Below are 11281 nucleotides of genomic sequence, written 5' to 3'. Positions count from 1 at the left end.
TTTTATGAATCCAATTTGGCAAGTTTGAAATCTAATTTCCAGATTCTGTGGATCTACGGTTTCTAACCTTTTGGACTAGTGTCCTATGAGGGATCATGTCAAAGTTCTTACATCATGTAGATGCTGTCAACTGAACAGCCAATATCAATGCATTCCCTCCAACAAAGCCATACTGACTATCCTTGATCAACCCTGCCTTTCAAGCACAGGTTAATCTTGTCCATCAGGACTGTTTCCAATAGTTCCCCTACCACTGAAGGATGAGAGTGAGTGGATATCCACATTTAGGTATTTCTTAGTGACAGTTCTCAATGCTGAGGTCACAGTAAACAAAAATCCAAAGGTACCTTCGCTGGGCTTCTTTTGACTAACACACACAAAATTCTGGAGGAACTCAGCAGATCAGGCAGCATCTATGGAGAAAAATAAAGAGTCGACGTTTAGGGCCGAGACCCTTCTTTTGATTTCTGCAATGCAGAAGCAAGTTGTCATATTGAACATTTATCAACAGAGTTACCCTGACGGTCTTAAAACTAGATTTCTGAGTGAGAATGATCTTAATTTTGACTTTGAGAACAATACAGGGACCCATAGAGCTCACAGATATGAATGACAGCAACCAACATAAATATTGATCCTGGAAGAAACTTTGGAAGTTAAGGTGGATTAGCAGCACTGCACACAGTACTTCATCTGTGACCTTTATGAATTTGTACCATAACCTCCTTGTTCTTATATTTTACATCCAAGATAATTAAGGCTAGTATCCCACATGCCTTCATCACCAACTTATCTTCTGTGTTGTCACCTTGAACATCAGGGGCCCTCTGTTCTTCAATACTCCATAGGACCTAGACTTTCATTTTGTGTGTGTTCTACAGTTACTAGTTTTCCACAAAGTGCTTCACACTTATTGGAATTAAATTTCATCTGCCTTTGTTTTGTTTATTTTAGCAGCTGATCAATATCTCCCTGTAACTGAAGATTATACTCCTCAATATCAATAAAACCACCAAAGTGTGTCATCTGGAAACTTCTAATCATATACCCAACATTCCAGTACAAGCTGTTAATGCATGTTGCATATAGTTAAGGGTCCCCTGTGGTACATCACTAATCCCAGGTTTCTAAATGGAACTCCTTTAAGTTGGAAGCCTTTCTTCTGTTTTGTTTTAACTAATTTCTCACCTGACGATTTTTTTAAACTGCGGGACTTTTTTCTGGCATTTTGAGCCTTTAAAATTTTAGAAGGAACCCATTGAAATCACATCATCTGGTGATTAGGATTCCAGTTTGAGACACTTTTCAAGAAGTTTGTCTTCAGAGATTTGTGCACATTCTGCCAAGAATGAACAGAAGCTGAAATGTGTCTGACCATTGAAATAACCCTGCTGAGGAGTCTTCAGCATTAGTAAAAACAAGTTTTTTTTTTGAGAGAACAGCTCCAGTCTTTACTTAGTTCAATATAGTTGAAAGTGAAGCTTGGGCATTACACTTACTTGGCAGGCTGGGTGCCAGTGAAACAGCAGAGATGCACAAGGAAATCTGGTCTCACAAAGATAATATTATGTATTAAAGATTTGTATCAACTCTCTCAGAAACTCCTACCAGGCAAGTAATAATGCAAAAATTGTATTTCAGTTGTGCTTTGAAATTAGATTTTACAGTGCATTATTGTTCCATGCTATTCTACTCAATTAATTTTTATGAAAAACAAATTGTAAACAACCTGATTTCTGAAATCTGCATCTGTAGTACTGGCTTTCTCCTTGCGTCTTGCTCTGCTTCCAGCCACTGCACACTAGAATAGCTTTTGGACTCCATCTACTGCAGCCTTACCCCATATTACAAAGAACTTTGATGCAAAAACTAAATATATCAGGTGAATAATAAGGTAAAATAAGATGCAAACTAGCCTAATGCAGTTTCATATGCACAATCCCTGCTTTTCCAGCACTGCACAGGTGAATGTTTCAGGATGATTACCTTTATGGATGACTTCTCAGTGGCAGGTAATTAATTCATTGTGGGGTGCAGCCAATCTTCTCGGCATGACTTTCTTCTAATTTTTTTAATCAGTGCAAAGAAATGTACCAATGTGTGCAGAATATAATTTGTGCTGATATTTATGTGATCTTCCTTGGAGATTCAGTTGATTTTGATCATGGTGCTGGAAGAACTAAGGTTGCATTACAAATTTATAAGACCATAAGACATACGAGCAGAATTAGGCCATCTGGCCCATCGAGTCTCCTCTGCCATTCAATCATGTCCGATCCTTTTTTTGTCTCCTTCTCAACCCCAGTTCTTGGCCTTTGCCCCGTAACCTTTGATGCCATGTCCAATCAAGAACCTATCAATCTCGGCCTTAAATACACCCAATGACCTGGCTTCCACAGCTGCATGTGGCAGCAAATTCCACAACTTCACCATTCTTTGGCTGAAGAAATTTCTCCACATCTCTGTTATTGAGAGAGTGCCCCTCAGGATAGAGGCTGTGCCCCCTTGTCCTAGACTCTCCCATCATGGGAAACATCCTTTCCACATCTACCCTATCTAGGCCTTTCAACATTCGAAAGGTTTCAATGAGATCCCCACTCGTCCTTATCTTAGGTTTGCTTTGAAATGAGATTTTACAGTGCCTTATTTTTCCATACTATTTGATTCAGTTTTAACGGAGAATTGGAAATTTGCAGCCAACAGAACCTGAGCTTCTGTACCTCCCTCTGCAACTGGATGCCTGACTTCCTAACTGGAAGACCACAATCTGTGTGGATTGGAAATAACATCTCCACCTCACTGATAGTCAGCACTGGCGCACCTCGGGGATGTGTGCTTAGCACACTGCTCTACTCTCTCTACATGAAAGATTAGTTTGTGGTTAGGCACAGCTCAAATGGCATCTATAAATTTGCTGATGATGGAATTGTTGGCAGAATCTTAGCTGGTGATGACAGGGCGTACACAGCAAGATATACCAGTTAGTGGAGGGGTGTCGCAGCAACAACCTTGCACTCACCGTCAGCAAGACCAAAGAGCTGATTGTGGACCAGGAAGGGTGAGACAAGGGAATCAATCAGTCAATCAAACCAATCCTCACAGAGGGATCAGAAGTGGAGAGAGTGAGAAATCTCAAGTTCCTGGGTGTCAGTATCTCTGAGGACCTAACCTCGACACAATATATATTGATGCAGCTATAAGGAAGTCAAGATAGCAGCTGTATTCCACTGGGAGTTTGAGGAGATTTGGTTTCTCAACTAAAACACCTGAAAACTTCAACAAATGTACCATGGAGAGTATTCTGACTGGCTACATCATTATCTGGTATGGGGGGGGGGGGGGCTGGCGGGGGGGGGGGGGGCTACTGCACAAGATCAAAATAAGTTGTGGAAACTTATAAAATTAGTCATCTCTATCACAGGTACCAGCCCCTGTAGTATCCATGACATCTTCAAGGAGTGATACCCTAGGAAGGCGATTAAAGATCCCCACCACCCAGGACATGCCCCCTTTACACTAACAGGAAGGAGGTACAGAAGCCTGAAGGCACACCCTCAGCAATTCAGGAACAGCTTCTTTCCCTCTACCACCTGATTTCTAAATGGACATTGAACCCATGAACACTACCTCACTACTTTTTTATTTCTGTTTTTTGCACTGCTTACTTTAACTATTTAGTAGATATATATGTAATGTAACTCACTTTTTTCTCTATATTTGTTTATCATATATTTCACTGTACTGCTGCCATAAGGTTAACAAATTTAAATGTTGATGATATTAAATCTGATTCTGATTTGTAAAGTCCACAATTTTAACTCTGGTTTTCTCCTTGTGTCTGACTCTGCTTCCAGAGTTGACTTAATAGAGGTGACAATATGATAAGAGGCAAAGATCAAGTGGACAGCCAGAGGCTTTTTCCCAGGGTGGAAATGGCTAATATGAGGGGGCATAATTTTAAGGCAATTGGAGGAAAGCATATTGGGGATCTGGATGATGGGGTGGTAAATTGGATTAGTAAGTATGCAGATGATACTAAGGTAGGTGGTGTTGTGGATAATGAAATAGGTTTTCAAAGCTTGCAGAGAGATTTAGGCCAGTTAGAAGAGTGGGCTGAACGATGGCAGATGGAGTTTAATGCTGATAAGTGTGAGGTGCTACATTTTGGTAGGAATAATCAAAAGAGGATATACATGGTAAATGGTAGGGCATTGAAGAATGCAGTAGAACAGAGTGATCTAGGAATAATGGTGCATAGTTCCCTGAAGGTGGAATCTCATGTGGATAGGGTGGTGAAGAAAGTCTTTGGTATGCTGGCCTTTATAAATCAGAGCATTGAGTATAGGCGTTAGGATGTAATGTTAAAATTGTACAAGGCATTGGTAAGGCCAAATTTGGAGTACTGTGTACAGTTCTGGTCACCGAATTATAGGAAAGATGTCAACAAAATAGAGAGAGTACAGAGAAGAATTACTAGAATATTACCTGGGTTTCAGCACCTAAGTTACAGGGAAAGGTTGAACAATAAAGAAGGTCTTTATTCTTTGGAGTGTAGAAGGTTGAGGGGGGACTTGATAGAGGTATTTAAAATTATGAGGGGGATAGATAGAGTTGATGTGGATAGGCTTTTTCCATTGAGAGTAGGGGAGATTCAAACAAGAGGGCAAAAGTTTAAGGGTAACATGAGGGGGAATTTCTTTACTCACAGAGTGGTAGCTGTGTGGAACGAGCTTCCAGTAGAAGTGGTAGAGGCAGGTTCGGTATTGTCATTTAAAGTAAAATTGGATAGGTATATGGACAGGAAAGGAATGGAGGGTTATGGGCTGAGTGCGGGCCAGTGGGACTAGGTGAGAGTAAGCGTTCAGCATGGACTAGAAGGGCCGAATGGCCTGTTTCCGTGCTGTAGTTGTTATATGGTTATATATGGATGTCAGAGGTAAACTTTTTACACAGAGAGTAGTGGGTATGTGGGACACCTTGCTGGGGGTGGTGGTAGAGGAAGATACATGAGGGACATTTAGATACTCTTAAATAGGCATGTGAATGATAGAAAAAACGGAGGACTATTGGCACAACATCACGGACCAAAGGGCCTGTATTCCACTGCAATGTTCTGTGTTTTATGTATGTTTCCAGCCACTGCACACTAGAACAGTTTTAAGATTCAATATGTTGCTATTTTAACCGGTATTACAAAGACCTTTGATGTAAAAAATAATCTGGCAAGTGGTAATGCAAAAATTCTTAACATTTCCCTCATGACCAGCAGAAGTTCATTTAAGCAAATGTAAGAGTAACCTAAGGACATGTTTGATAAGAGCTTCATTATTTACTGCTTCTTGGAATAAAGCTATCTAAAGTGCATCAGGATTGAAACTCTGAATGTTGTGGCTATGAGTTGGTAAATAGAAAAGAATTTAAGACAGTGTAAGTAATGTTAATGGAAAACACATTACATCTTCATTCACCAAAATAAACACTGAATCTGAACCATCAGTAATTAAATGTAAACAGGATTTTTATTCAGGTGAATTTATTGTAATCTGAAATGTTCAAAGTTTCAGTTTATTATAATCTCAAGTCATCTTGTGAGGATGGTTGTACTTAATTGAATGTAGCAACAAACAATAGCTCCAGAAGGTAAGCTATAGGAAGATCCAGACAGAGATGGCTACAGGTCACCTCCTGGATTGATCATCCCCACCCACTGGAGCAGAGGTAAAAGACATTTTGTGATTTCACACGGCATATCAACCTTATCTGCAGACTGCTGTTTACATCTGCAGAGATGTGATCCTCAAAGAAGAACTATTTTAGGTAGAGATCACGCAGTAAGAAATATAGAGGTGTTGTAACATGCCTTAAAGTAATTGGAGTAGGAATTCATTCACAAGTTATTCATGAACCAACACAGGAAGATGCCCACTTTGTAGACACTCCTGGCTGACTGGCTGGACAACTATGCTGTGGTTAACAATGATGATAAGGATAATGACATGGTTTGCATTGGTGAATTTTATTTTGCAGACTCCTTATGAAAATGGTCAGGCAACACACACAAAATGCAACACACACAAAATGCTGAGGAACTCAGCAGGCTAGGCAGCATCCATGGAAAAGAGTATAGTTGACATTTCAGGCCGAGACCGTTCATCAGGACAGGAGAGAAAAAAAAAGATGAGGATTCAGAGTTAGAAGGTGGGGGGGGGGGGGGGGGGGGGCGGAAGAAGCACAAAGTGATAGGTGAAACTGAGAGGGGTGAAGTAAAGCGCTGGGAAGTTGATTGGTGAACAAGATACACAGCTGGAGAAGGGGGAATCTGATAGGAGAGGACAGAAAGCCGTGGAAGAAAGGAAGGGGGGAGGAGCACCAGAAGGAAGAGCTGGTACAGAGATAAGGTGAGAGAGGGAATGGGGAATGGTGAAAGGGGGGGCATGACCAGAAGTTTGAGAAAATGAAAATTATCCCTCCGTTATGAAAACGATCTCTTTATTAGGGAGCTCCTTATATCTCATGCGGGCAAGCTAATTCACTCAGCTGGATGGTGAGGCTCTGGATGTTGGCTGCTATTTCCCTCCTACACCAGCTTCACTCCTGTCTCTGAAGCATGCCTCTCAGGCTCTGGGCTCCCTGCTCTTCTTCCTCCACAATAGCTGCTGTCTTTGATTAGTTAGGTTGGGAACCTACTTGACATGCACTGCATGTGGATCCTAGTTAGGAAACCTATGACAATTTCCACCGCAATTCTGGATCATTTTATATGTGCTCACCAACTGATGTTAGACAGCACATTAGTATGTGTCTCCAAGGATACAGAATGTGATCTTTGCCTCTGAGAAATGCCAGCAGTTGAAAGTATCCAGCAACTTGGCTTTCCTCAACATGAAGAACTTGTGTACTTTTGGGAAATGTGACATTCACCATGATGAAATTCTTCTTATGATCCACACAACTTGGATATTTTTATTAATGAATGGGAAAGGTTCCCCTTCTGTCTAATGTTATTTTTAATGTGGTGTGTATACTGACTGGCCTCATCACCACCGGGTATGGAAACATCAATGCCCTTGAAAGGAAAAGCCCAAAAAACAGTAGTCGATACAGCCCTGTCCATCATGGGTAAAGCCCTCCCCACAAATGAGCACATCTACAAGGAGCCCTATTGCAAGAAAACTGCATCCTTCATCAAGAACCCCCACCATCCAGGCCATGCTCTCTTCTTGCTGCTGCCATTAGGAATGAGTTAGAGGAGCCCCAGGACTCACACCACCAGGTTCAGGAGCAGTTATTATCCCTCAACCATCAGGCTCTTGACCCAGACAGACAGACAGACAGACATACTTTATTGATCCCGAGGGAAATTTGGTTTCGTTACAGCCGCACTAACCAAGAATAGTGAAGAAATATAGCAATATAAAACCATACATAATTAAATAATAAGTTAATCATGCCAAGTGGAAATAAGTCCAGGACCAGCCTATTGGCACAGGGTGTCTGACACTCCAAGGGAGGAGTTGTGAAGTTTGATGGCCACAGGCAGGAATGACTTCCTATGACGCTCAGTGTTACATCTCGGTGGAATGAGTCTCTGACTGAATGTACTCCTGTGCCTAACCAGTACATTATGGAGTGGGTGGGAGTCATTGTCCATGATGGCATGCAACTTGGCAGCATCCTCTTTTCAGACACCACCGTCAGAGAGTCCAGTTCCACCCCCACAACATCACTGGCCTTACGAATGAGTTTGTTGATTCTGTTGGTGTCTGCTACCCTCAGCCTGCTGCCCCAGCACACAACAGCAAACATGATAGCACTGGCCACCACAGCCTCATAGAACATCCTCATAGAGAGGATAACTTTACTCAATTTCACTCACCCCATCACCGAACTATTCCCACCACTTATGGACTCACTTTCAAGGACTCTTCATCTTCTGGATATTTATTGCTTATTTATGTATTTATTATAATTATTTTGATTGTTTTATTATTTTTGGATTTGCACAATTTGTTGTCTTTTGCACACTGTTTGTCTTGTGTGCAATTTTTCATTGATTCTATTTTGTTTCTTGTATTTACTGTAAATGCCCGCAAGAAAGTGAATCTCAGGGTAGTATATGGTGGCAAATATGTACTTTGATAATAAGTGTACTTTGAACTTTGATCATCCCAAACTCATGCTTCCAAAACTATCAATATTTCCTGGGAGATGCAAAGAAGTAAATGTTGGCTTAATCTCAGATATTTGTTCTCCTTTCATGTTACCATCTGCATGAAATATAATATACTTTCTTGTTATTAAGTGTCACAGCATACAGAACAGGTCAAGCCAAAGAGTTTTGGAAGTCTAGCTATGTAAATACCATCTCTAACAACAAAAATACTCAGACTGATAATGTGATAATGAGAAAACATTTAGATTGCTGGATAAATTTCTTTTTTAGAACCTTCATCACTGTTTTCTCATCAAATAAAAGGAAAATGTATTTAGATCTTACACTACTGAATACTAAACATACAACAACTTCAACTATATGAAGCAAGTCATTTGACCTCTAGCTGATTCCTAATGTCTTAAATGTAAGACGTTATCAGTAGCTTTCACTTCACCTTTTCCTGAAATATCCTTCCATTCCCATTCCACATACACTTGCCTCTGTGCATGTTTTCCTGAAACATCCTTCCGTTCTCATTCCACATACACTTGCCTCTGTGCATGTCCCTTCCGCACCTCCCTATTTTTTCCTCTTTGCTCTTCCAAATGCACCCCTCAACACTGCTCCAATATCTGCATCTCGGTTTTCAATTCACTGATTTCCACTGATCCAAATTCTTTACATATTAAGACTTCAATTGAAACTTCTCTTTTAGATCAAACTTTCAGTGACACATACTCCAAAGTGACACTTACACGAAAACTTAGAATTTAAAAAAATAAACAGAGTACTTTTAAACACTGAAAAATTGAAAGGGTTTGGTCTTCAAAGGGAACTGGGTGACTTTGCAGAAAAAAATCACTTAAAGTTACCATGCAGGTATGATAAGCAATTTTCAAAGCAGACTGCGTTGGTTTTTATTGCAAAATACTTACCGCTCCAATTATACTTGTCACTGGGGAGATGGCACATGGAATATCATTCACAACTCCATTCTCCTTATCCTAGACACATACAATGTACGGAGAATTACAAATGTTCAGCAGATTATTTCCTGGATGGCACGTGTGTTTGGGAAGATGGATTGTTCCAAGAGAAGACCAAGCCCAGTCTGCTATTCTAATATAGAAAGTGTTAATAAAATACATAATTCTTTTGAGAGAGAATATGCATTAGAAGACAGAAACACATATCCCGGTACAATTAACACTGGCAGCCTAAACAGACTAGTTTTCTATCTCACATGTGTAATGATCTGTTATAAATACAAGGATTTTATATAAGATACAGAAGATCACCATAAGCTGTAACCCTTTCTGGCACATTTAAAATAAGCAGCTAATTTCAGAAATACAAACAATATTGGTCCAAAAATTCAACTGCATATGCATATGTTATATGATAAGCAAATGTATTTTACAGATGCAATATTGATGTTCATTGCAGTAACAACCTTGTGGCACGCATAGTGCATAATACAGCTTTGGAGCTTGTGTTTCAGTGTCATAATGTGTCTGCACATGTGGTGTGCCAAGTACTCAGTGATAACAATCACCATCATTTTACATCATTATATTCTTCTAAAATGCAATAATAGACCAGTTTATAATCAATTATTCAGACAGTGGAATGCTGTGAGTGCTCCAACTCTATTTTGGGTATCCACTACAATATCCAATTCAGCAGTGAAGAAGTAAGATGTGTGCCTATCTGGCATTCTTCACAATAGTTCAGACTGAGTCACCTGCCTGACATAGGCAGCAGTTCCAATTGAGAACCACCACTTTATTATAATACAGTGCAAAAGGTTTCCAGTTCATGTGCAGCTCCCATGTTAACATGTGCAATTTTACAGAGCCTTACACTGAACAAATGCATAAAAGTCACCCTTCAGCAGCCCTAATCAAGCGAGTGCAGTATCATCTCATGTGCTGTTGTAGCACCTCCTGTGCTAGAGAAGATGAGAAATAACAGAACCTAGCCTACAAATCTGGAATAATTTGCTATTCTGTGTGCTTCACGAGCTGTGGCTCAAACAGACCGTACTACTATTCCAGGCTCTGAGCAACACTGTGATAAAAATATTGAGATAATTTATATTCTACTGAGAGGAAGCTAAGGAAATGAATCCACAACCGTCTTGTCGGCAAATACTGATACATGTTTGGCTGCTGATCATCCCGCACAGATGCTCCTAGTTACTTTCTTCATTTGAATTCAATGTCATGATGTTTAACAACAATTTGTGGCACATGGGAGCTATTGGGAAAAATATTTTTTAAGGGAAATCTGCTGCATGTGTCATCTATTCTTCACAAATAAATGCAGTGCAGCTAAAAGTCATTGAGGACAATATACAGTATATTTTGGCTGTCTCTCAAGTGGTTAACCTTCAGCTTGTCTAGAGCATTTTGGAATGGGTATAAAATCGTGACCTTGTCAGGAATACCCATGTGCCAATTCCCTCTCACTCCCACATTTTCTTTTCCCCTTAATTTTATTATTTTCAGTATTTTTAAAATTCTCAGTTCAGGTCAGCACCCTTCATTTACTTTGAAGAAATAAGAGTCAAGAGGAAATCGACATAGGTAGACTATCTGTTTGTAGCTATTTAAAATGGCCAAGATTTACAGAGACAAGGAGTATTTTCATATTACCAAGTTTAGCAAACCTGAAATAAGGATATTTTTTTGAAATCAGTAAATTAAGTGAGATGAAATTTGAAAGCAAATTAGCAACAAAAATCTAAATATTTTTTCTTACATGTTAAATAAAAGTATACAGCAAAAGTAAATGAGCGACACTTGGAAACAACAACGAGAAACTTTTTACTCCTTCTCAATTCTGACCAACTATAAAATTGATTATTTCCCCACAGATTCTGCCTGATTTGCCGAGTGTTTCCAGGAATTTTGCTTAATTTTAGACAAGAAAAATTATGATGGTGATACAAGGAAATAGATTTTTCTCATCTAGTTTCACAGCGGGGGCCTTGAAAACATTCTGTGAACTGTAGGGAGCCAAAGATTCTCAAGAATGGGGGAATAAAATTAATTGCTATTTGGAAAGAGAGAACACTGGTTAAATTAAAGAGACAAAAACTTAAAAAGAAACCCTATACAAGAC

The 11281-nt window shown here is 39.7% G+C and overlaps 1 protein-coding gene across 3 annotated transcripts in view; it reads right to left on the bottom strand.

Moving 5' to 3' along the window:
* LOC140726724 (neuronal PAS domain-containing protein 2-like) overlaps positions 1-11281 on the bottom strand; it is a 114939-nt gene that overhangs the window by 81678 nt on the left and 21980 nt on the right. The window contains exon 2 of one of the 3 annotated variants that reach the window (XM_073043495.1): positions 348-413. The exons of the other annotated variants lie outside the window; for them this stretch is intronic. The gene's annotated coding sequence lies outside the window, so the exon portion shown is untranslated. The remainder of the gene's footprint in view (positions 1-347; positions 414-11281) is intronic. 3 annotated transcript variants of the gene reach the window in all.

This window comes from Hemitrygon akajei, chromosome 4 (assembly GCF_048418815.1).
Source record: "Hemitrygon akajei chromosome 4, sHemAka1.3, whole genome shotgun sequence".
Lineage (NCBI taxonomy): Eukaryota > Metazoa > Chordata > Chondrichthyes > Myliobatiformes > Dasyatidae > Hemitrygon > Hemitrygon akajei.
Note: the sequence above shows the minus strand (reverse complement) of the source record. Positions and strands in the feature narration are given on the sequence as shown.